Genomic DNA, 27,524 nt, shown 5'->3' with positions numbered 1-27,524 from the left:
CTCTCTCGTCTCTTTCATCTTCTCCTCTCCCATATAATTTACTGACAGATGGGCCTTCCAACGGCTTAATAGAGGGAACATATAGTAAATGATTTATTACAACATTTTGTATTACTCCTACTTTGGGTCGGGACTGCTGTTAGGTGATGTGAAAATGCAGAACACAAAGGTGATATTTAACCCACACAGTTTACAGTGTAAATATAAGATGGAGATGAAGAAACAGCAAGTAAACAGCAAAAGAGACCAAGGTGTTGTAGTAGAAAATAGCTTCAGCCCACCTATAACCCTCATGATAATTTTTTTGCAACCATTACAAGAGGAGAGCTATGAAGATTTTTCTGGAGAAACAAAACGCAGGGTAGCTCTTTCCTTTTCAGTGGGTGAAGCTGTGTGGCAGAAAGTCATGATGTTTTCCAAGAAGTTAGCAGTGCACAACTGAGACTAATTTTGTGAACTAATCGAAAGAACTCACATCACAATAATGCACCAAGTATGATGTGTTAGGCACTGATTTCAGAAAAACTTCACACTATAATTGATGCATTCACTTTTCCTCACATTTTATGCACAGATTTCTTTCAGTAGTAGATGAGAGAAGAACAGATCTTGGTTTAGCAACATTGTTCACTCTCTGTGGACATCCCAGTGTGGGTTCTAGTTAGCTCTCAAGGTCTTTTTCTGCAACAGCAATGTATATTTGTAGAGTCATTAATCTCTTTCTAGAAGAGGAATATTTTTGGAAGTAAATGTTCCTCCTTCATCGAATTCAACTGGTGGGTTCATAATACTCATCTTATACATCCTTTTCAATTAATTTACAGATGGATTTTTCTAGACAACATCCATACTTCCTCTCCCTGCAGGCTCACAGAAGACAGAGTTTGAGTTTTTTTTCTCCCTGGTGGAGTGGCAATTGCTACCCCCAAACCAATTACCTTTACAATTAGCAAGTAAAATTAATTTTCACACTTCATATGCTAACATGAGAATGACAGAAATACTTAACATTTGTTGAATGTGTCACTGGAAAAGAAAAAGACAAATGTGACACTACATTTTTAAAAGAGTTCAGTGTCTCTAAACTCTGTCTTTGGAAAATTATGGAGTTCACATAGAAAGCATTTGCTGGTTTGTCTTTGAAAGAAATCTCATCAAAGATGAATGAGAAAACTCTTGTTCAACATATGATTCTTTGTGTTTGCTTTCTTACAGTGAGGGAGGAAAAAAGCCTAAATTATATTTTATGCCCAGGACACAGTAGGGATTGAAAAAAACCACAACATTTTGCAGTTTCATAGCGAATCTTCCTAAGACTTTCTAAAAGAACACAAAGCCAAGTTTTTGGTGGCCTTTAATATGAATTTGCCCATGTGGATTCCTTGGCACCAGTAAATACAGCTGAGGTCATATCTCTGTGTCTTGCAGACAGTACTAATAAATATTATCCTTTATTCTCCTTTCTTATTTCCTTAAAATAAAAAGAAACTTAGTATCTTTGAGGGCAAATGTATCAATACAAATTGTTTAACAGATTTCAAAACATTTTGTGGTAGTAAACTGACGGCAAAAGATGGAAGACTGAGAGTGACACTACCTAAATGACGTATTTTCAGCAGGCAAAGATCAAATTTACCCCGTGCTTCCTATGCAGCATTAGCAACTTTATGACATTTCAAAGCATAAACATTAATATTATGGTTTGTTGAAAAGAACATTTATAACTGGGGAAAACATCTCAGTCATTCTTCTCTTTATTTTTTGAGATTTATCTGGAGCCACAAAAAGGCGTGGGATACTTGGCATAAACTTGTCAGAAACGGCTGAAAATCTTGGAATGGATAGTGGGAAATGAAGCATAGTAACAGAGAGGCAGCAGAATGAATGCAGAGGTGTCAGGACTCCGAGCCAGCATGGGAGGCGCACCTCACTTGCTCCCACGGGAATGCAGCACAGTCACAGCAGCCCGAATCTGTCCGAGGAAAATTGCTGGGATTTCTCAATCTAAAGGTGGCTCCACACCAAGACAAGGCTTGTTCTCAGTGCATTCAGCCTTCACCTCCACAGCCTCCAGCCTGTAGGGAGAAAAGCATAGGAAAAATTTCACTGGGAAATCCTCATTGGTGAAAAATAAAATAAAATAAAATAAAATAAAATAAAATAAAATAAAATAAAATAAAATAAAATAAAATAAAATAAAATAAAATAAAATAAAATAAAATAAAATAAAATAAAATAAAATAGGAAAAAAGTATTCTAAAAATTAAAAGTAAATTAAAAAATAAACCCCAAAAAATATAAAATAAAATAGAAAATTAAAAATCATAAAATAAAAATAAGAAATAAAACCCTATAAAATTAAATAAAAATAAAATAAACAAAAATATGTTAAAAAATTAAAATAAGTCAAAAAATTAATTAAAAGTACAATAAAAAATCAAAAATGAAAGTAAATAAATAAATGAAATAAATTTAAAAGAATTATAAAAGTAACAAAATAAAATTAAAAATAAAAAAATTAAATAGCATTTTAAAATTAAAAAATAAAAGCAAAATGGAATATAAATAAAATAAAGTGAATAAAAATAAACTAAAAAAATAAATAAAATAAATCACAAAACACAAACTTAGAATAAATTAGATAATAAAAAGAGAAAAAGAAAATCTAAATAAATATAAATAAATAAAAATAAAAAATAAACCAAATAAATATGAAACAAAAGCTCTAATAAGTAAGATGAAAAATATAAATAAAAATATAAAGAATAAAACTAATAAAGTAAATTTTAAAACTTTAAAAATAAAAATGCAGATAATAAATATATAATAAATTAATAAAAAATAATAATAGAATAAATAAAAGGAAAACCTGAAAACAAAATAAATTATACTTTAAAAATTTAAAAATCAGAAAAGCAATAAAATAAATAAAATGGAACCCTATTCCAGAAGCAAAGTATTAATTCTTAAATTCATAGTACAGTTCTGACATGAATTCCCACTTACAGTGGCCTAAGTGAACAAAGTAGAAAAAAGTATTTCCTTTCATGTTTCAGAACTATTCCTAAACATCTTTTTGATGTCAATTAAGGTAAAAGGAATCAGGCTTCCAATAATCTCTGACATCTTTGGCTCCCGGTGTTTGTACAAGAAACTACAACATTTCTAGTATCAGGGCAACATTTTAAAACTTCTCCCTTAATTTCTCTGTGAGGTGTAAATTCAGCCCTCCTATTGCTGAGGGCTCCATCCAAGTAGAAAATCATGTCACGCTTACATTGTGTAACAGAAAATGAATATTCTGGTTTTACTCTGATGTTAATTGCTGCCTTTTCCCTAACTAGATGGCAAGTGACCTTTACACATCGTTACTGCTAAGTGGAAAGAGAGAATAATAATGTTATTTTAATTGATTTGTGAATTATTGAACAGGGTTATGAATTCTGAACCCTCTCTGACTGGGAGAATCGATTGCATACTCTGTTTACAATTCAGTATTTTGTATTTTTTTGTCTCATGCTCATGTTTTGTATACATTCAAAAGATATCTAAAAACAAGAACGTAACATCATTTAGAACAATTTATGTTGTGAATGTGTGAAAATACTTTCAAGTACAAACCCCCAAACTTTATGGTCAGGAACCGTGGGAAAAGCACCTAATAACAGACTATTGTACGTCCCAGAAAAAACAGTAGATCATGAAACTATAGGCTTGGAAAATACCTCAAGTGCTCATTCTGTCCTTTCTAGTAAACCACAGTGACATTACCCTTACCTGAATAATTTCTGATATGTTTCTCTACACAATTCTTAAGGTCTTTTAACAGTAAATAACACTTCATCTGTTGGCTATGTAAGCTCCTCCAGTGCTTCACAATCCTTACTGCCACATACTTTTCCGGACTGAAATTTCAGCCTCCTTTCCTGCAATTTAATTCCGGTACTTTTTTAAGAACAGCAGAGTCATTGATAGCTGTCCAAAGAGAAAGTAAGTTTTTAGCAATCACCTCTGCATCCACCTTGTGGCAGTTTCATCAGAAAACCCTTCCTTATCTTGCTTTTGAGAAAACTATGTGAGAAAATATCAGAAGGTTTCCTATGGTCAAAATAAATTACAACAGGTATTTTTTTCAGGTGGTAGCTACTAGGGAAGCCTTACCTACTGAGTAGCTGAGGATAACAGAACTGGGCCTTGCTGTTCCTCTTCCCTATTTCCCTTATGGTGAGCCCTGTGCATTCTCTCTGGTCACTCTCAGCCAAATTATCTTCTCCCCAATATCCTCAATGGGTTATTATCACTCGATTGGAATGAAACCGACAGAGCATTCCTTTAAGAGTTTGCTTTTTGTAACAAAATTATCTGAGTGCTGATGCGTTCTGTTCCCTTCAGAGGTCTAGGTGTCAAAAACCCTCGCTAGCAGCAAGGCCTGAACTGCACTTTACTTTTCAGCTGCTTATAAAAACACCTTTTACATGATCTTCTTCTTTTGATGGTTCCAATTAAATGCCCTCCATAACAGTGCTGAGAGAAGTTCTGTGGTTGCTTTGCACCCAGTTTTTCACCAGGGCCACCTCGCACTAGGAAGATTACCACAAAGTATCTTCATGTCACTGCTTGACACACACAGGTCCACATTCTCCCTCATTCTTCTCATTCCCCAAAAAAGCTCTATTCACATGTGTGAACGATGTCAGTGACTTCAATCATTCCAATAAGTCTCAGTTTAATTAATTTAAATTAATTAATTCAAATAGTACTTTTGGTTACATATAAAAAATTGCAGGTCCTTGATTTTTTTCTTATATAATTACAGACAAGCCATTTCCCTTTCTCATTTTCTCTGTGTTTGTACCATTCATATCCATTTAAATACAACCTAATTTAACTTAGGGCTATGGTAAAGTTTCTTCATAAGTAAGTATCTGTTGCTCACCTCAAAATCTGACTGGAACTGAAAGTTTCCTGTGGCAAAGCTGCAGAAACAGGACCTCACTTGCCTCACTTACATGATGCAGTCTGCTTATCCTGTCACCCCTTTATGCTCACAATTTCACTGCAGTTCCACTTAAAAGTTTAGATAATTAAATGCATTTGAATAATTATGTGACTGTGTGCTGCCATTTCCTTAGATATTTCCAACAAAATTTTAGCATTCAATGGAAGTGGCACATCTGTTTTTGAAAGCAATTAAATTATTAGACACAGAGTAATTCAGTTAGCCCTACAGATGACTTGAGAATTTTGACACATAATCAATAAACCTGGAATGTGAGGAATGGAAATTGGATTTGGAAGATTAACAAAGCCTGCCATTGAAAGATTGATTTTTGAATAAGAGTTTGCCTTAATCAGAATTCCCAAGGGGTCCAAGTAATAGCTAGTTAATATTGGTCAGAGAGAAATAATAATAATAAAAATAAAAAATATTGAGGAATGGAGTTTTCAGCTTTACTTCCAAGGGCACCAAAAATTGTCTTATTACACAGATTTTAGTAAAATAAAAAGCATCTGTTTCCTTGTAACTGTGTTGCAGGATACTGTCATTTTTTTAAGTTTCTTTTAGCCAGAGTTCAAAATAAGATCTGAAAACACAGATTTGTGGGGAAAAAAAAGGTTCTACTCTATGAAAGGCTTAGTATTCAAAAGTAAAACGAGACCCAGGATTTCTGTGGGAGGGAGCATAAGACATCAGCACTTTCCCAGCATATCTTCATATTTTGCAATATTACTGCCTTTTTACAGGGATTCATTCCAGTGTTAGAACAGGACCAGCCTGCAGATGATTTTGATTAGGGCCTCCTGCTCAAATTTGATGATCATCAAAATCATAGACCTTTTAGAACTACTTGTGGTGTTAAATCAGGAAACTTAATGAGTGTCTAATGAAACATTTCTAACTGCAGTATGTTTCTGTTATCATACCTTCCTCTGTGTCAATGCATAAGCTGTTTCAGTAATACATGATAACTGCAGGCATGATCTGTAAACGTCCTGGCTGCTGGAACCTGGCTGCCCATGCTCCTGAAGGTTGAGAATCCCCTTGTATGTTTGGGTTGTCGTAATTAGCATGGGCTGCATGCAATTTCTCAGAGCAGTCAGGGCTTCTGGGGTCCTTAACAGGCAATTTATACAGTAGATTCAATTTTGGGATTAATAGTTTTTGGATATAGAGGCCTTCAGTGTCCAACTGAAACAGTTTAATTATCAGTAGAGATGCAGCCCAAAGAGGAGCAAACCACTCAAGGATTTAGAGCAGAATCATTTCATTATTTGATTTTCAGCATGGAGGAATTTCTCTAGTAAATAAACAGGTTCTGACGTTGTTTCTTTCTTTGTTTTGAAAGAGATTTTTTTTTTTACAGGATTTTGTCACTCATAATAGCTATTTAAGGAAGGAATACCCTTATCAGTCAAATCTCCATTTAAAAGTATGGATTATTTTTCTCTTTTTGAGCTAGACTGATGAATATGAAGGATCTTTCCTCAAGTCAAAGAAATATTTTAACAGATTGCTGATCATCTTCAAGAAAGGATTTGGGAAACAACAGAAAAGACTACAGTGCAAGTGCAATATTCTAAGCAGATAAACTGTTTTAAAATAATCTTCCCTATATTTTTTCTAAATCTAAGACAAACAGAATGGGAGTTTTATCTATCAACTCTATAAATAAAGTCTCTCTGAATTTCTTCTAAAAGCAATCAAATTGCCTTTATTTAGCTGCCTTCTGTGTCAACAAATACTGAATTATGCATGGAGGCTATGATATTGTGATACTCACTTTTAGTGACCTTATAAAAGCCAGAGAGAAATCAATACAGATTGCAGTACTAAAAATGCTGGAAAGTTTGGTGATCTGAGTAAGCAGCCAAAGTAATGTTAAAGAAAATCACTGTCAAATTTAATTTTTAAGATTAAATGAGCTGATGCTTCAAAAACCTGGTTGTTTCTTGGTGTGCTTTTCTGTTGGTTTTTGGGGGTTTTGGGGAAAAGGGTGTTTTGTTTTTAAAGAAAGATTGATCTGCAATAAAACTTAACAAAGACATCTTGGAAAAATATTTTTTTTACTCTTGGTCTCTGCCATCACTGCAGCCTTAAAGTTATCACTTTAACTTTGCTGTCAACCTTAAATGAGTTCCATGTCTGCCTTTGTTTCATTCCAGCACTGAGGAAAAGGGAAAAGCTCCAAATACTCCAGGAAGTATTTCCCTACCAGAAACAAAGCAACTTTTGGGAGTCAAACTTTACCTGTGTCACAACAGTCAAATGAAAATGCATTCTGAGGAGTTTTGTTCCATGAGTTTCTTTTCTCTCTTTTCAAATATATATATATTTTTTTTTTCCTTCCAGACATGCTGTTCCAAGAGTTCCACAATTGAATCAGTCTCTGTGTGCAAGGTTAATCTTTGTTTGCTTAATCGGGTTACCTTTTGATTGCAGTGGTTCCTAGTCATTGTGTTGTAAGATAGCGAATACACATTCTGTGTACATTTTTCCTATTATAGTTCATGCATTCCTGCCATATACGCTAAAATTCTTTTCTATTTTTTACTCAGTATTTGGTCTATGTAAGCCATTCCAATTTTTTGATCTGCCTTTTTGCCCTTCTCTGTACTTTTACTCTTACTGTTAAATCCTTTGGGATGAGATGGCCAGAAGTGTGTTCAGTATTCAAGACATAACACAGCCTTAGACAATGGAACAGTGATGTTCTCTGCTTTGTTATCTAATCCTTCAATAATAACTTACAATATTTAATCTGACAACTCATTAACTATTGAGATCTGAACTGAGGTTTACAATGAATTATACACAAAAAATCAGATATACCTAAAAAAAGCTTTGTCCATATTATAATGCAATAATACTCATAGATCAGAGTTAAAATTTCACAGCCACCTGCTCAGAATATCTAATAAATCTCAATAGAGCTCAATATCCATATCCATGGCATAATTTTCAAAACTCCAGCACTGAACTGAAAGAGATACCTCACTTGAGCCAGAGAAGAGAGAGGTGAATTAGAGATAGAGCTGGAAAGAGGGGAAAAAATATAACATCACAGATGATGTCAGTTGTAAATTAGAGGGGGAAGAGTCTGATTTATTAAAGGGAGTGGAACATAGATGTTGTTATGATAAATTGCTAATTAAAATGCAAAAGATGAGTTTGACTTCAAGAAATGAGGAGTATTTTGAAATTATTATGATGCTTGGCCATTTGAAAACTTTGTGATTTATTTAACAAAATTTCTAGCTTCGAGAGTACAGCTGAACTCCAATTGCCATCCTTAGACTTCCTTTCCTCCAAATGGTTCTCTTGCCAGGAGGCATAAAAATAGATGTTGGTATCACATATATATGTGTGTGTATATATATATATATTTTTTTTTTTAATGCATCCTGCACAGTGGCAACTGCAGCCAGAGAGGAGTGACAATATGTGAGACATTTCCCTGAAGCCTGTGGTGCAGACAATGGTGAGTCACGCTGTTCCCCTGCAGCTCACAGAAGTCCACCAGTAAATTCTGTGAAATTTAGTAGCATTTATAAAAGGCTTCAAATATTAAGTGTAATTAAAAAGTATCACCCCTTTTCTTATTTATTTTTTCTCTCATTTATGGCATTTCTGGTGTTTAGGGAAAAAAAAGAGGAAGTAGTTCAGCATTTAGGAAGTTTACATCTATCCAACTTTGATTTATGATTCAATCAATCACAGGCTTTTCTTCCTTTTTTTCCCCCTCAGAAACCAATAATCATACAATGAGTCAGAGACCTCATTCCTTCACTCACTCACTTTTTATGACAGTAACTGCTTTGACTTCAGCAAAACAAAACTGTTATAAGAGCATGATTGGTGGTTATTATGCAAGCAAAAGCTTTGTCAGAACAGTTCTGATATTTCTTCCAAGTAATGGTGATATAAAGTGAGATATAAATAAATATTCATAGGTGGCACAGTTGACTACTAGAAGAATGATGCAAGAGTCCCATTTAATTGCATAAAAATAGTTTACTTCAAGAAAACTTCTTCCAGAAGTCTTCAAAACTTGATACCAGGTTATTAATGAGGATTACTACATGAAGCGAATCTTCACACACTTTAATTGACATCAAAAGCTTTGTGTAAGCAAATAAAATTGATTATTTTCTTGAGAAATTTGCGACGGTTTCTTTCGTGATTTCTGCCAAAGTACATTTTTTTCTAGCCAAATTGAGACTTAGCTGAAAACAAATTATTTGGTGTGAATTTTTTAACTTCGAAAGGAGATATCAAAGCAGGGATTTATCCTATGAAGGAACTGGTTTTCACTCAACTACTAAAGAAAATGAAAATAATGAAGAGGGTTTTCCACAGAGCTACCAGGGCCTGAGTGTAGCATTTGGAAAAGACAGATGAAGTAAAATAAGAAGCACTCGGGTATCTTGTATTTCCCACTGTAATTATTGCTCTATTAAGGGTTTGTCTCATGAGCAATCACTGACTGCTCAGATCTTCTAATGAATATTTAGAATATATGGTAAAAGAGATGTTTCTGTTATCACCTCATCTCTTTGAAGGTATAGGAAAGATAATTTGTCTGTCAAAATAGAAAAGAATGGGGAAGATTGTTTTCTCCTTGCACATCTTGAAAGCATTGATCCAAAAAAAATGTTTTAATGAACAAGAATAACACTTACCTTGACATTTGCTGGCATATTAAAGATTGCATGAATAAATAGTGGGAAATAAACATACCTTTAAGTACTACAACTGAACTGAAGCATGACATTTTAATTTCCTTAAGCCTTGGATCTTCTAGTCATTTGCATCAATGACACATCAGAGCCTCTAGGACTTGGTTCTTGGGTTTGACTTTTCACTGTTATTTTGTTTCTATGAACTACACTTTACAGTGGTTGTTAGAAATCAGTCATTTGCAAAACTGATCCCATCAAGATTTTTCCTTCTCATGCCAAATGGCAGCATGCTGTAGCACTACTGCAGAGTGCACCAATTCCTGTAGGAAGCGGGCTGGGAAAGCTGATTGGTGGAGTCAGAAACCCTTGAGACTGGGTGTATCCAAAATTCATGTAGATTAATTTGTTTATATCATATACTGTATTCTTACATCTTTTTTCAAGCATAGATCCCAGATTGGAGCCAGTCCTGCAGAGTCTAGGAATAGAGAAACACTGTTTTCCTTTCCTTCCTTCTAAGAAATGTCTGTTTCTTCACCCAACATGACTCATTGGGCCACAGAACTGGGCCCTACACTTTCCTTCACCGTTTATTTCTCATATTTAAGATCCCTTGTCCCTCCATGACAGAAAATACTGTCATACCTTAGAATGGTTGCATTTTATGGTTTCTTTGGGCTGATGAAAGAGTGAGGCAATAGATAGGTTCCCCATATTTATCTTCTTAACATCGCACAGAGTCATCAGCCTTTGGCAATAAGTAAGAGCAGCTAACACTCTGACTAATTATTTAGCAGACATGTACTGCATCAGAAGTTATACACTGCTTCAGGCAACTGAGGAAGACATAGACCACAAGAGTCCATCTCCAAATCTCTGATCAAATTCTTTCATTGCAAATCTTGGAGAAATTACATAGATGCTAACATATGACATCATCTTCAATGCCTATAAAAAGATATAATGAGACCTTATTTTTTTAACTACTAAGAGAGCTGATCAGAATATTTGTAGTCTGTAGTATTTATGGAAAATATGTCCCAATTTTCACTACAGTCCTGATAGCTCAAAATTAATTTGTTACTTTGAAGGCATTTTTTCTGAACAGCTTTTATAAATACATTCAAGGTTCAGCATCATTCCTCCTTCTCCATGGGAGACAGGCCTCAAACTCAAATTGTTTTTATGAGGTTCTCCCCGTTTTACTCAGACCCTGTACAGCATTTCTCCTCATTCAGCCCCTAATTCTAGAAATATGAGGGACACCCCAGGGATTTACAGAGTGTGCGTTAATGATGCTCAGCAGGCATGATGACGTTTCATGCAGAATGCTCTGAGAAACTGGCTTGAATGTTGGGGAACTTGAACACTGATTTTTTTTTTTTTTGTCAGGAACAAGTTTGGGTTTTTTTGAAAGACATCTGTGTTTCATGCTGTCCCAGTTACAAAATGCTTCAAGACAAGCATCACCTTAAACTACACATTTTTATATTAAAATACAGGGTTCTTCAGTGCTTTACAGATTGTGACCTTCCTTCAAAGCAAATAATTCCATTATTTTGTTCTTTGTTCTCAACTTTGTTTTCAAGGCTACATTCAAAGTTCTTGGCTTGTTTACCCTGTTCTTAAGGCTCCTTTTTTTCCTCTCAGGAGATCAGAAACACTCAACTGAATTTTCTTTAGCAATGGAAACTAAGTAGAATTTGTTGCTTTTCAAAAAAACAAAAACAAAAGCAAAAAGCAAAACAAAAATAAAAAATAAAAAAGCAACCATATCTTTCCATAGTTCAAAACACAAAAAGCAGCTTAATTCCTCAAGGCACATATTAAATGTATTCAGTTTAGCCTTTCAATCAATATTAAAGATGGCAAAAAATTTCCATCCTTTCCAATAATTTTCTTATGGCCACAGAAGAAAATCTTCTTAATATTACCTAAAATACTAAAATATCTTTTCAGAAACTTAGGTCCTTGCTTATGAATGCTACTAAAGACCATATTCAAAATTACAAATCTAATCATCTCCACTTGCATCTGCCATAGCATCCTCCAGCCCATCTTTGTACTGATCTATCATCAAATTCTGGAGGCAGTGTTAAAGCAAATTGATCAACAAGTCCCCTAAAAATGCATTGAAATTCAGATCCTCTTCTGATGAGTATTACCAGACATAAAACAACACTTGATAGAACACATTTCAGCACCTCAAGGTATTTTCAATAGCAACAGTCACATTCATTTGCAGTCTCAGAATAAGGAAAACATCAGACTACATTTCTTTCATTAAAATTTGAAAAGGAATGATCTTTTGACCACTGAGAGTTATGTCACATGGGTAAATAATCCTCCACTGAGAGGGCTAAGTTCCCTGTCTTCTGCTCTGTCCTCTCCCCTATATCCTCTTACTTTGCCCCCCAAAAATTAATTTTACCCTCATAAGCAATCTGCTATGGGAATCACTTTAAAAAAAATAACTTTCACACATGCAAATATGTGTCAGTATCCTTAGTGCTGCACCAGTCAGGGGTTTGCTGTATAAGCCATAGCAGAATGCGTAGAATCCTGCTAAAATTTCTTGTGTGTTCTCCTCAGAACTATTTAGGAGCTGCAAATTATAGGTCTCTAAATATGTATAAATATATATACACACACGTTTACAGCTGGAGAAAGTGGCTGTTCTCACCCTTTTTGCCTAAAATATGTTGAGTTTTTTTCTCTTCACTCTCCTTTTAAAAGCGACATTTTGCAGCGACTCAGGCTGAAATGTGAACTTTCTCTGTTGCTAGCAATCTACTAGCAGCTATTGTAATTTTCTCAAGGACAAAGTTAAGGGCATAAGTAATTAGGCACACACTAATAACACACATACAAATCAAGATGCCCTCCTGAGCAGCCTCTCTCTCCCATTACTGTTTTTATCTTTGTTGAGTTTAATTTGGTTAACATTTTACTTTGTTGGTTTTAAATCATCTCCAGGAGCACACAAATCCTTTAAGACCCTCAGGCAATCCAAACTGTAGCAATTAGTAGCTACCAGCTACCCATGGTGAGTGGGATTGATACAGAACTGGTTTAGGGCTGCTAGCAAACAGGCAGTGAAACATGGAACTTCACCAGCTTTTTGAAGAAATCAGAACAAAATCATGATCAGTCAGGACAGCTCCAAATCTATTGACACTCTCAGTAGCTATCACTACTGTTCCTCACAATGTTGTCCTGGTGTTTTACTGATACAATTGCTGGAAATTTATGCCATTATGTTCTCTGCCAGGCTTTCCTTCAGTATTTCATTTGAGCTACCCAAGGCAGGATTCCTCTCCTCCTTGCTCTGCTTGCTGTAGTGCCCAGCACAGCAGGGTCCCAATAGCCTGGGATATGCAAATGCTGCCACAGTACTTGAAGAGAAGAAATAATAATAGAAAACAGGAGAGAATCCTGGAGATCCTGCTGGAAAACACCATCTCAGAACACTGTAAGGGAGGGAGTCAAACTGCAAACAGCAAGGTTTGGAGCTAGCAAACAAAAAGTACACAAGCCAATCTATCACTGAAAGGAAGAGCAGTAAGAAGAGAGAGGAGTAGGAAAATGTGTACGAAACAAGCAGTATCTCTCTAACACAGATCCACCTCAAATATGATGTCATTGGTTGAATGCATTCAACCTTAAATATTGATGATTCCCAAAACACATCCTGAATAGATTCACATTTACTAATTGGGGTTCATCATTCTTCATTGCAATAGATTTAGCTTATCATTCCTGCCTTCAACCAGATTTGCTTGTTCCTCACAGCCCTCTCAAATGCATCAGGCTATTTGCATAGCTGGAGCTCAAAATTTAATTTTCAAAAGACTAAAATATTTTAAAAATAAAGAACAATAAAGTATGTCAGAAAACCAATACTTATGTATAAGTATAACCAGTACTTTATACATGAGACAAAAGGTTAAAAAAAACTTTCTGAAAAGCAATCTCAGCTCTTACATCAGATTTCAGACCTGCTTCCATGAAAAATTCCAGGCTGTGAGATTAATACAAAGATGTTGATTTATTGTCTTTGAAACTCCCCAGTAGTAAACAATCCCTGTCTTAACATCTCTTTTAAAGAAGGGTCAACATCCATCCCTGTTCCAAGTCTTTGATGACTGTAGCACTTAATTAGATTTTTAATGCTTAGGTACCTAAGCAAAACAATTTACCACACACATAGATCAGAAGATAAAATCCTACCCTCAAAGTCTCCGATTTAATCCTTTAGAGGACATTTCAAGAGGTTGGCAGCTCTGATCTTTGAGCATTGGTTTCCTGAACAATGACTGCTTCATAAAGGGTGCTTTCTTTTAAAGATTATTGTGGGGTCATTTGTAGACAGACTTGTGTTTCAAATAAGAATATCTTTATTCTTCTTTGACTCAGTTATCAAGTCCCTGTCAGTAATGTCAACGTGCTCTATCCACTCTTCTGGTGTCTACATAGGATTTCAAGTGTTCACTACAGATCCTACTCTTTCATTTGTGCTTAAAAAGCTTGAAAGGTAAGCAGACCTCATAAGACCACTCCTACAGACAAAAATGCTGCTTATTTTCTACTACTGGATGTTTGGGAAGCAATCACCAGCTGTTAATTACCATGGGAGTCCTCTTCCCTTTTCAGGGACGCAGAAAAGCAAATCTGGATTCCATCCATCCCACACCCAGTCCAGAGGTGCATCCTCTCACCTTAAAACTGCACCACGCTGTCGTGTACCAATGTGTAAAGGACTAGGAGGCCCACAATACTCATGTTATTTTCTTACAAGGAAAACAAAGGAAAAAAAGATCAAGAAAACAACACTGAAAAACTCCAATCTTCTATGATGAATTCCTAGTCTAACTGAAAGAGTCCAAGATAAGAAGCAGTAAGCTCATACTGTAGCATGGAGGAATCAACAGTCAAAAATAGAAAATTCCTGAATTTTATTAGCAAAGCACTGGAATCAATCCCCAGGGAAAGGTGTAGACAGCCCTTATGAAGACAGACACAAGTGGAGTTGATTCTGCACTGAAACAAGGGAATAGATGTCCCTGTAGTCCTGTTCTCTGTGATTTGGTGGGGAAGAGCTAGAAGACAATACTAATCAAAATGATCAGCAGGCTTCTCTGAGAGAAAAACATTTTAGCAGACCTTCACCTGGCATTAAAGTGTAACACAGGTGCCTGGTCTCTTTAATAGCCTTGGTCATGATTCCACACTAAGGCAATATGATGGAATGTGCTTGGTTAAAATAACAAAACTATTTCCTGCACATTGTGTTTATGAGCATTTTCAGAAACTGCGAGTTTTCTTTCCCCACAGGGAAAGCCTGCTGTGATTTATGAACTGCAACAGTGAGCTTAATTGGGAAGGAGACATCATTGTTGACAACTTTGTCTTCACCTAGTAACTAATGGAATAAATCTGCTGGGAGCATTTACTCACTCCCCATCAGGGTTTCGGACAGTGGCTTTTGGAGGCCACATAATTTCTAATGTCTTTGCAATACAGCTTGCATGCTGAGGCCGTTGTCCCTGCAACCATGAACAGCTGTCCCCAGAGCCCCAGCCTCACCAGCAGGGCTGCCCAAGACAAGGACTGGATAACAGAGGGTAAAAGTACTGGGGCACAGTGCAGATATCCATCTACATCATGCAATGGTGTGCCACGCACACTTCTCCAACCCCATGAACCTTGAGTCCACTGCAAGGTCCAAATCAATCAGCAGATTGATCAGATGGGTCTAGGGCAATTTGGCCCAGGGATAAATAGCTTGAGGCAAGTACTACATGAACGGGACATGCCAGAAACTGAATATGATCAGAACCAGAGACAATTAGCTTGGCTGCCTGTCAACCATATGCCTTTACTGATTCTAGCTGGGGAGTGGTGTTGTTAAATGGGTCCAGCTGGTTTGGCATTTGTTGTTTATTTAGTGACAAAAAATTAATTTAGAAGGCAGATATTTAAGCTTTCTCTTGAGCATATTTCCATTGCCATTATAATTCCTGCTAGTGTATTTCCCCTCCACTATGACCAATTTCAGTCATTCAGGACTGAGTTTATGGAGCCAAGGAACCCACATCAGAGACGTCCATGTTATAAGAATGAGGCTCAAATGAATGGTGTATCATTTCCCCTGCCCAGAAGGACACTATCTCACCACTTGTATAGAGTCTATCAGGTTGTGTAAGATGATGCACAGGACATCCTAAATCAGAATTCACTGTTCATAGGCTAGACCCTGCAGATTCTTAAGTAAACAGAAGATTCATTGAACTAATGGACCACTCAAGCATGTAAACCCACATAATTGTTTGCATGACATCAGCCACAGGCATCTCAGAATAAACTCTGCACTGCTTGCATTGACAAGTGCCTCATAAACAGCACAAACTGAAGGTCACTGTCATTCTGGGCAATACATTTCTGCCAGTATGAGGGCAGAGATTCCTGTCATGAGCTGCAGTCCCCCTTCAGACTGGGGATTTTTTGTTTCCACTGGCTGATTCAAGATGCTTCAGCCTGCATTGTAAAAGGAGGCTTTTACAAGACAAGTAAACTTTTACAGAAGAGAAGAACTCTTAAGTGGAGAAGAGAAGACAGATTATAGAAAGGGTTGTAGAGAAGCTCTACACTCTATGGAGAACTCCTGTAGCTGCTGTGCTTCCCACTCACTGTAGATAGGGAATGCCAACCTTTCTTCATGTTTGAGTGACCAGATAAATAATTTTCCTTCTTAGCAGAAGAGAGCAGAATGTTTCTGTTTCATCTTCTTGCATCCTGATTCCTGAAACTATCTTATTGCTCTCTAAATGTTACTGATGCACCTGCTTCTGGATATCACAAACAGCTGCCTTTCTTTATGCAATTTTTACTCTAAGACTAGGGCCATTTGTGGTCATTCACATTTGGTTAGAGGTACCAATCTTTTCTCCTTGTAAGAACAAATTTTTTTCCTTCTGATGAGAGAAAGCCTAAAATGGAGTTTTCACTGTTATTGCCTTTTGTACTATCCTGTCAACCCTCTGAAAAATGGAAATATTCCCTTCCATACAATTCAAGGCTCAAGGCTGACATTCTTTGCTCTCTATTAACATCCTAATGCATGTGAAGTGGCAACCCAAACTCAATGATTACGTGTTTTGGCCTTGAGTTTAATGATCTACTGATATTTCTTTTTTTTCTTTCAGCAGAGACTGCCTACTTTTTCAAGACATGAGGGTACAGCACAGAAGTAAAGGCACTTCATTATCTTTTGATATTCCCCTTCAGTTTCTCAAGGTTGTTTCACTGTACAATTATAACAAGACAACAAAAGAAAGCCTCTTCAAACTGTTCAGGAAAACTAGAAGTAGTTTCTGTGCAATTACAAAAGCCAGGCATGGAACCCATCAATAGTTGTTTACCAGATTGAAGAAGTTTTCAACATTATTTGATTTACAGTTTCTGTGCAGACTATTACATTGCTAATTTAACTTCAGTGGCAACAGGCTTATCTTGGTTTGTTACATACAGAAACCCCTAGAACGAGCCATTTGGTCCCAGGTAGAAAACAGTGCCAAATATTTGTATTTCTCGAGCACTTTTCATACATCACATATCCCTCCTCAATATTTAGTAAAGCACCTCTCACTCCCAGGGAATTCCAGAGAGAAAAGCAGAATATAGGCATGTAGATTAGCTAAAATGGTTGCAATGCAACCTTTTTCTCCCTTAGAAGTGAAAAATTTGCTATAATTATAGCAAAAACCTCTGATAAAATGCAGGGAGACTGTAGGCATTCTATTGCACCTCTACACCCAAGCAAGAAATCAAAGGATTTCATGGTGAAATTATATCAGTGAATTCTTTAGTGGAATCAACAAAAGTTTTGTTTCCTTTCCACATACATCTACAACAAGCTGCAGCTAGAAAATGTACATCTATTGAAAGGTAAACAGGCAGGGGTATTAGCATTCCTTGCATTCACACCAATAATGTGAAAAATCATCAGTGATGATTCAGATCCCACAGCATCCCTTCTAAGAGATTTGCCAGCTTGCACTCCTAATTATATACAGACACTCATGTTACAAAAGGGACAATAATCACTTATTAAATTAGCACCTCCCCTGGATTCTCATGGAATCCTACTAGACAGAGGGCAGTCATCTTTTCCAGTTAGCTTTTCCTCTACCCCATTACCCTCTTCTCCCCCTGCCCTTAATCTTTATTTCAATAACCTTCACTCCTAGAAAGGTGAGAGAAGCCAGTGGCAATATTTCTTTCTCCACCTTCACAATAGGTAATCTCTTTCAATATCATTTTAATAACAGAAGGACAATAAAACATCATCTGAGAAAAAGCACAAAGAGAAGGGGAGAAAGATGCACAAACATGAATGATAAAAGAGCAGGCTGGGAGTATGCCCTCAAGTGTTTCTTAGGGCTCTTAGGGCATTTTCTCTCTCTCTCTCTTTTTTTTTTTTTTTTTTTTTTTTTTTTTTTTTTTTTTTGTGTGTGTGTGTATGTGTGTGTGTGTGTATGTGTGTGTGTGTGTGTCTATCAACCCAGTAGGACAAGCGCCATATGGAATTCTCTCTCTCAGGTCCTGCAGTTCTAGGTTCAGTAATGAGTTTGTGTTTCAACAACGGCAACATCCAGGATGTCTCCAACTCAATATGATATAGGGAAAATGAGCATCTCTTATTTTATTTCAGTGGGATATGGGGCATTCTGCTTGGTGTAAAGCAAACCACACCTTAGCTTTAGAGGTAGCATATCCAGTGCTAAGCTCTTCAGTTAAAATTACTTATACTTTGACCTTCTTGATTTGACTTCATTAATTTGTTATGCTCTTAATTGCAAGATGGACTGACATCCTAATTACCCCACAATACCTCAGAAAGCAATCAGTTAATTCCTGTTAATTGCTCCCTAATTCTTAAATGATTACTTAAGTATTTGTAGCTGTTACCCCAGTTTAGAGTGCAATGTTGAGTGCCTTCATTTAGTGTGTATTTAGTCTAGACTTTCAGGGGCAGATATTAAGTGCCATTCAAATGCCAACTTGACTTTGAAAGATCACTCTGAGTCAGAGATCTCAGTGGATTGACTCCAAAGAGCAAAGGAAACATGTGATTACAATCTAAAGAATATTTTAACATTTAAGGTAAGTATTCCCATCATCTCACTGACATTAAGACCCAATAGCTATAACTCTGCATACAGATTCCAAATTAATCAATATGCCTTCATTAGATGGGATATGTGCAGCTCCTGCATCCCCCCAGTAGGGAACCTGATGGTGGCAGACACCTGTCATTGTCACCCACCCTGCACTGCTGCCACTGCAGTCAGAATGAGCCCTACCCAGGTCAGAGCTCTCCCTGTAAATGTGTTTTCTGCCTGCCTGTCTGCCCTACATCCCAAGGCCCTCAGCGTGTTTCTCACCTGCATAAAACCATCATGCCTTTTTTCTGTTCCCTTATCCCTGCATGATTCTGCTCATCTCTTCTCCTGCAGCACCTAAACAGCAACTTCCCCCGTCCCTATTCATTTTGATTCCTCTTCCACACTCAACAAAAAGACTCAGACTTACCCAACAGTAACACCTCATTCTTTACTCACATTATTTCCTCACCTTTACAAACTTGTCTGATGCACAATTCAGGTTTATATATGGTGCAAAGTGTTTACTTACCTTGCATACACAATCCTAAAAGAGAGAAGCTAAACAACCTGCAGACAGTTGTCTTGAGAGAGTAGGACCAGATATAGCAGTTAACTTCCCAGGGACTAAGAGAAAAGAGTCTAAACAGGGAGCATGAGAAGGGATAATAACATCCTCTGTGATTTATGATGCACCCTACAGTCAGAAATTAATTCACAGAATGAAAACTGATGTAACCATGTCTTTAACAATGCTTATGTAGTCAGAAAAATAATCTCTCAAATGTGTGCAATAACTCCACCTGGTGATTCTCAACATGGTATTGTCAAGTTTAAAGCTACTTCTTATGAGAAAGAGAGGAGCAGAGGTGTTATTCAAACTAAAGGCCTAATCTGTAACATTAGCAGCACAGTTCTGATATAGTACATCCTACACTCTGTTAGCCTTTATTTGGTTTAACCTGTAGATTTTATTTCAAACTAAAACATGTATAAACAGGAATGTAGTGCCCACCCTGCCCACAGAATATATTTTGTTTGATAGTACATACCACAAGAGATTGTTGAACACTTACTGATAATTTCTAACTTTAAATTATTATATTCCTATAAAAAGCATCACCCCTTCTTTCAAAACTCATTCTTGCTTTTCTAGGAATGGAGCATAACAGTGCAGATGACATTCAAAATGCAAAGCTGAGTAGGAAACCTCCCTCCTCCTTCCAGTTTAAAACATTGATTCCCGGGACTGCCCAAGCTGGTCCTCCAGAGGAAATTGATTTTTGATACTGGCACCAGAGACTATTGTAGAGCATTGTTATCCCATAGATGTAACAAAAACATTTCTCATGCCTTTCAGACTAAGAGGGGAACCACGCTAGATTTCTTGCCTCTCATATTTTAAAGTAAAATTTTTCCAACACCTTCACAGATATTTTCAAGGAAGACAATTTGAAATAGACAGACCTAATTCTCTACAGTATATTGTAAATTTCTAGGTTTCCAGCCAAAAATTTTTGATGTGTGCACACTGACATACATATACAGATTTGAGACTCCATTTCCTAGAGGTTCTGCTAGTGAGATTCCTCAGCTTGCTGATAAGCAATAATGTCATACCCTTATCAACAATTATAACAAGCCTTGTTAAAGCATACAAAAAAATCTTACCTACAAGCATTTCCTAAAATAAGTATAATAAAAGTAAAAAGCACTTGAACAAAAACAAGGTTTTCAAAATATTTTCTTCAATTCAAACAATAATTTTTCCCAGTTTACATGGGACAGAAAAAATCTTAAAGTGTTGTCAAAACTCTTACAGGTTTACAGAAAACATCAGTGGAAAGTTTTATGAGTAGAAAAATCATCTGACATCAGAAAAATAGAATTTCAAGCACCTTTTCCAGCTAGATTATATTTCAGAAAACACTGGTATGAAAATGGTAAATCATTGCAGTAAAAGATCTCTGGATAAATACCTATACTAAGACGAGTTAAACATCTGGTTTTGACTGCTAAGTGGGGTTTCTCTCACTTTTTCTCTGCTGGCTTTTTATAATGTAGTCAATGGGCCTACCAGGGTCACCCCTTTAAAAGGTAGAGATCTATTCCTACTGACTGCTAAAAGAGATTTTATTTGGTGCAAATACAACACAACCATGCATTAGGAAAGAAAGGGGCAGGATTTCTCCTAAGTGTGTTTGCCATGGAATTAATAAAGTTACAGAAGGAGGTCCTGCTCAGCTCTGTGACCATGTGAGTGGAAAATTCCAGTTGTGTTGCTCTGGATTTACTTTCAAGAAATAAAAGACCTCACCCTGGAATAAGGTGTACTGCCTCAAAGGGCTGTTTTTTCATATTGTGTCAGGTTCAGAAACAACTCATATAACTGAGTCAGTCTGAAAGCCCACCCTGTCCTCTGGAAAGCAGAACACTTGGCAAAACAGTCTTAAACATGAAAGCTGTACTAAGTCACTGTTTATTTATGAGATAAGGAAAAGGATACTCTGGGGTATCTGAACTTTATATGGGTACAAGCTTAGCATAAATATAGGGAGCTTGCACACTGATTGGCTAGGGAAGTGTAAAGCTGGCTAGATGGGGAAGAAATACTTAAGGAACAAAAGATGTTCTACTTCATCAAATTCAGGTTTCTGTTCTCTTTTCACTCAGGGTTGTTGGCTGATTCTGCACGGGTAGTTCAGCTGAATCATAAGGGGAGTAAGCTATGTAGAAAAACCCTCAATTAAGGGGAAAAAAAAAAAAAAAAAAAAAAAAACCAGAAAAAGGCACCCAAAAAACTACTCAGCAACCAATCCAAATTTCATTCAGCTTGCTGTAGGATCCCCAGAAACATTTCTAATCTCATGTACCTGTTAGGGAGGGTGGAGAAGGTGGGGAAGAGCCAGTTAATTCTTGGTGGCACACTAAGCAGGTCCATTTCATCTCATCATTTTATACATGCCTGCTATGTTCTTCAGGTAGTAAAGCCATTCATAAATCTACCTGAACTGTATTTTCCTTTTATGGTAAGGACAAATGTCTGTATTTGTTGAGTATCCTAGTTTTTCCTTCAGTGTCACTAACGCTGCCACAAGTCACTACTGCCTCTGAAGAGAATGGAAGTACAGCAGATGTTTGCTTCTTGGAGCCTTGTCCACACTGCTGTGAGGAAGCCAGAGGAACAGAAATCTAGTTGAAACAGCTCTTTCAGAAAGTTATTTCTTTTCCTTAATACCATACTTGAATTAGAGAAGAAAAGTCAGAATATGTGTCATCCCAAATCACCCAAAAGTGTAGACAGAAAAACTCTTTGCAGTACAGACCTGTGAAGAGACACTGAACCATTAATATTTATACAGCAAAACTGCCCCGGCTCACTTGCTAATATGGTTATGCTGTTTCCAAGCTACATGCAGCATTTCCCTGTTATTGCAAAGTCATGACCAGACAGTAACCCAGAGTGACAATTCACACAGAAATCACTCTGCAGGGCTCTCATGGGCACAGCCATGGGTATACGTTGTGTATGAACTGACTTTGGGGTACATGGCATCCTGTGTTCAATAACTCTTCATTCAAAAGTGCTTCCCACCTTAGTCTGATGCACTATTTTCATGCAATTGGCTCTTTGTAACTAACCCACTTTGCTTTTGAATAACAATTAATAGAGATGCTTATTTTTCCCACCCTTACCAATGCCACTTGTTAGTACTTTTGCTCCTTCACCAGTAGATTTGTCTCAGTAAAATTCAGCTGTTCAGAGAAAGTGCAGCAGTTTAATAGTTCACAATCAATGAAAAGAGAGAGGAGTCTCTAGAGACTGATTCACGACAAAGACACATCTTAGGATGGACTCACTCTATTTCCTTCTCTCCACCAATGGCACATCAAGACTGGGATGAAAATTTATACTGAATTACTTTGTTGGCTTAATATAGTTCTTGTGCGAATGACCCACACATTTAAAACAATTAGATTAAAAAATATATATATTAGCAGATATCAGAGCTTTAACATAACTGTTTGATGCACTTATCTTCTCAAAGTGAAGATATTTTCACCAAGAAATCGGTTTTTGTTTGCCTAGATAGTGTCCAGTGAACAATATGACCCCACTCCACAACAGTAAATGTATCCCTTTCATTCACTAAAGCATTTCTGAATCATTCCACAGATTCCGCCCATTAAGAATCATCATATAGGAAGGAATTCAGTAATAGCAGTCCTGAGCACAGTGACACTTTTCAAGGCTGCAACTCCTGAACACATTACAGTGCAAATATCATACACATACATACATTAAAGTATAGATAAGCATTTTTTTTTTTAATCCTTGCAACAAGTCCATAATGATTTCATAAAAAGATGGACATTGCAGGTAAGGTCATTGCATCAAGCATGAAAATTTTACATTTTCTATAGTTAAAAAAATATTTTTAATGTTTTCTTATTTTTAAAAGTCATCTAGAAAAGCCAAACTCATTATGTCCTTCAGCCATATGAATTATAGAAGCCCATGGAAAGCACTGTGTGGCAAAGTATGTACTGAAGACATTAGTATTCCTGGATGGGGATATTATATGGCTAGAGACTGAAAAAACCTACCCACACCAAGCACACAGTACCATAATTTTTACACTCCTACTTGTTTTGCTCCTTCCTCACACATTTAATGAGTCCAGCAGGAGCAAACAGGGAACTCTGGGTTCCAAGTGTGTACTGTCACTCACTACCACTCCCAACTGTACTGAGGCTGATATTGGTAGCAATTAGACACTGGTAGCCCTGCTAAACTCTGTGATTTCAGGGGAACTGACACCACCCACCCCAGGCTGACCCAAGGTCATCACAGCCCTGCAGCTTTTCACAATGCCCAGCACTAGTGGCTTTATAGGAACTTTCAAGAGGCCCTTGAAAATAATGTTAAAAGACAGCTTAAGGTCTCAGCTCATACCAGGAAATATCTTTCTTTTTAAAAGACTACAGAAAGTATAGAAACTGAGAGTTACAATTTGGAGCAAGAGAGAATCTGCAAAAGCTTGAGGGTCCATTTTCCTGGTCCAACTGAGCTATGAATTTAGAAGTGGCTGGGATCTTTGTCATCCTTAAGAATTGCTGTCTTCCTAACAAGTTTATAATACCTCATTTAACTCCTACTTGGAAAGGAAAAAAAACAGTCTGATAGATCAACATGAGAGCTTACCTGTAACTGTGCTGTTCTATTTCCTAGCTGAGATTAAAATCACACTCTCCTTTTTATTTATATACCGTCATGGATATGCTTAGCCGGGGAAGAAATCAAATCACAAGGGCATTTTCTTTAATCTGGTGCATTTAGTTATTATTTCATCAAACAGGATTGAATCCCAGGTGGTTTCACTATCAGAGTATGGGATGTTAACTTATATTAATACTTTAATTCTCACACCTCTTTTGGGTTTGATTATTTATAGACAGGCATAAAGCAGAGCTTATGATTTCTTTTTCCTAACAATTATAAGCTAAAATGTAAAATTCAGATGGTTTTTACATTTTGGGAAACTCCTGGCAAAATGCCTCCAGTTCAGTGGAGAAGCCCAAGCTCACCCCAATGTGTTGAGATTATGCCTCAATATACTCTTAAATTCTAAAAAGATGTTGTTGATTATCTGTATCCTTGAAGAATTACTGTCACATACAAGCTTCTATAATCCATTCATGTACTTTTGCTAGTTTAAAAAGTATAATCCAGATCCTGTAATCTGTTTTATGTGAGTCACTACAATTAATGTCAGCAGAAACTGTTACTTTCAGTTGAGTAAAATTCCAGAGCTGATCTGACTGAAGGAATAGAAGGGGGAGAGTTTAGATCTCCTTTCTTTCCATAGCCCTCTTGATGTGTTTGAATTTCCAAACTGAACTATATATTCTTATATATTCACTTCAGGCTTTTCTAAAAGACACAGCAGTGGAATGGCTCAAGAACTTCTGGATATGATTCAAGGACCTGTTGCACCACAAAAAGATTTTACCCCACAGCCCACGGGAGCTGAAAGCATTTGTTATGTCTTCAGCTAAGTACATCATATTGTTGAATCATTTGTAAATCTATCAAAAGAACTGCAAAGGCTCTAACAGAAGCAAGGGTTTAGCAGTACTTTTCCAGATAGCTTAAAATGTGACTGACCCCAAATATCATCCCCAGGGCAGAGTTTGCAGAGGGAACCATGTCCCCCACTGGCTTCCCTGTCCTGTGTATCACACACAGGATTCAGAGCCTCAGGTGGAGCAGCCCTGCACTCTCCCTGTTTGTGCTCAAGGGCAGACTTGTTGAAAACAATGGAAGCCTCAGAGCCAGGCAGCCAAAGACAGAAACGGAGCAGGAGAAGATAACACCAATTTGGCATTCAGTATTGTTTAACTGGGGCAAGTGTCTTCACCAATGGCTTCTTGGGAGGACGAAAAGGAGGCTAAGCTAGCTGCTGTCATCCCCAGCTGAGAGATAAAGAAATATCAACTGCACTGTTAATTTCTATATTATGGAAATTCATCCTCTCATTTGCACAGCAGGAGGCCAAATTATACCATCACATGCACAAATAAATCTGACATTTTGAGAATTTGACATTGCACCACTGAGAGCTCATTTCAGCAATACCTCCCACCTCACGGAGAGAGCATAAGGGTGTCTTCTTTCAACAAAGATATTGATAGAACATCAACCAGATCCTCAGCTGGTGAAATTTGGCAAAGATCTCCCAGTTTAAAGAGAACAGCTGTGATCTGCCTGCCAGAAAGGCAGATAATAAAGAAAAGGGCATTTTTGAGTGGGGCAAGGAACCATTTTTCTAAACTAACAAGAGAAGCTGCCATGGGACCTACTAAATTTTCACATTCCAGTTTCAGTATATTTCCTCTATGGGGGTTCTTCCTGTACTCCCCCCAGTACTTTTTGTACTAAAATCAAAACATCCCAACAGGCAGCACTAAATGAAAATAGTAGAGGTGGGGAAAAAAAACCAAACAAACCAAATTTAAAAAAAAAAACCCAAACAACTATCTGCAGTGATACAGCCTGAGAGTTAAATACTCTGTAAAAGCCACATTGCCTGTCACTTGATTTGAATGACAACTACAAAATGCCTGAGGAACATTGGGTTTTATGAAAGAGAGAATTTCAATCATTCTTAGTTAGCTTGGGTTTATTTACTTAAATTTAATTGCTACTCTATATTTGAGAGTCAAAGACTTTAATATAGATCACAGATTCCCTGGAGATGGGGAATAATCGTCTGCTGACTGATTTTCACTCATCCATTTTTCTCTCCTTTTTTGATCCTGTCCTCTCAATGTTTTTATTCTTACATGTCAACTCTGAAAAGTTCCTGAAAAAATACACATCAATTATTGAAAAACAACCGTTAAAATGGTCTCATTTTTGCCTAAGTCACTGATTAGGGAGAGGAGCTGAAAGATTCGCATTTCAGCAGCTGCTATAAATTGTTGATGATAAAGAGCCTGATTATAACCATCTAACACATTCTGCTCACATGCAAAGCACTCCAATAAATTTTATCAAACTCCTAGAAACCAATTAAGATTAAACTTTCACTTAGGAAATGTAATAAAAGGACCAATCTTTCCCAGCAAACAGGAACCACACCTGCCAATTCAAGCCTAACATGCTCCACATTCTACACTTAGAAATGAAAATAGTGAATAGTCTCACCTGATTCCAGGATCTTGGGCCTTAGGAAAACACACACGTGTTCTGAAAACAGTAACAAAAAGGGTTGGCAACATCACCTGAAATTCCATTAAGAAAGGCTGCAGAATGCCAATCCCACCCCCCATTTTCTTCCCCCATTGAAGCTATTTAAGCATAACCTTTTTTGTAGTTTGTTCTTTCATACAGAAACATAATTAAGATCTGATCTGCAACCACATGCCTTAAATAAAAGGCAGCTGCTCATATGATCTGCTCATTAAATGCTGTATTCCAAATGCATACAAAGATGCCAAGGTAATTAACAAGGCACAAAAGCTTTGGGGACTTTGCAATAGCAACTCAGTTGAGACTCATCTTTACATTTACAGGATAATAGCTAGAAGTCTATGAATGTAGATTTCATTTTAAAACCTTCTTGCTCTCAGGGTGACATTTCAGAACTGTTCTTTTTGAAAAGTTACAATTTATTTTCTACTCTTATGCATCCCAAAGATGACTTTTTGTGCTTCTAAGACCTATTCCTTCTCCTTTCCTTTAAGCTTCACGGCCTCTTAATAAAGTTTCATAGAAAGACTTAAAGATTTTGAAAGTATGAAGTTTTCCCATGCAGCAAGTCATTTTTATATCAACTACCACATTCAAAGTCTATTTACCACCTTCTCCCTGCTATTCAGCTTATTCACTTTTCCACCTTTTTTTACTTGATCAGGCCTAACTTTTCCAAATCCCTGTATCATTACTCTGCATGGAACAATTCTTATTTCACTTGAATACTCTGTTTCTTCTTTGGACAGTTAAGCCAGCAGCTAAACCAGATATGATAACATAGCTTTTTCTGTAAATAGCACTTAGAGGAAAGAAGAAGCTGTTGGTTTGGGGGTTTTTTTCCCCCTTTTTTTAAATAATGGGATTCACAAAGTCTTTTCAGGGGCACTACCCAGAAGCCTGAGTGAAGGAAAATTAATCGT

The 27,524-nt window shown here is 36.8% G+C and overlaps 1 long non-coding RNA gene across 1 annotated transcript; it reads right to left on the bottom strand.

Moving 5' to 3' along the window:
* Positions 1 to 1,176: 1,176 nt before the first annotated feature.
* LOC136293438 (uncharacterized) lies at positions 1,177 to 26,678 on the bottom strand. The gene is made up of 2 exons (XR_010722150.1): positions 26,557 to 26,678; positions 1,177 to 2,075 (listed from the first exon to the last, which is right to left on the bottom strand). It is a non-coding gene; the product is annotated as an uncharacterized lncRNA (long non-coding RNA).
* Positions 26,679 to 27,524: the final 846 nt, after the last annotated feature.

Source organism: Chamaea fasciata, unplaced genomic scaffold (genome assembly GCF_029207755.1).
Source record: "Chamaea fasciata isolate MVZ Bird 193981 ecotype frontalis unplaced genomic scaffold, bChaFas1.0.hap1 SCAF_8, whole genome shotgun sequence".
NCBI classification, from domain to species: domain Eukaryota; kingdom Metazoa; phylum Chordata; class Aves; order Passeriformes; family Sylviidae; genus Chamaea; species Chamaea fasciata.
The sequence above is the reverse complement of the archived record's forward strand: the minus strand, read 5'-3'. Positions and strand labels throughout refer to the sequence as shown.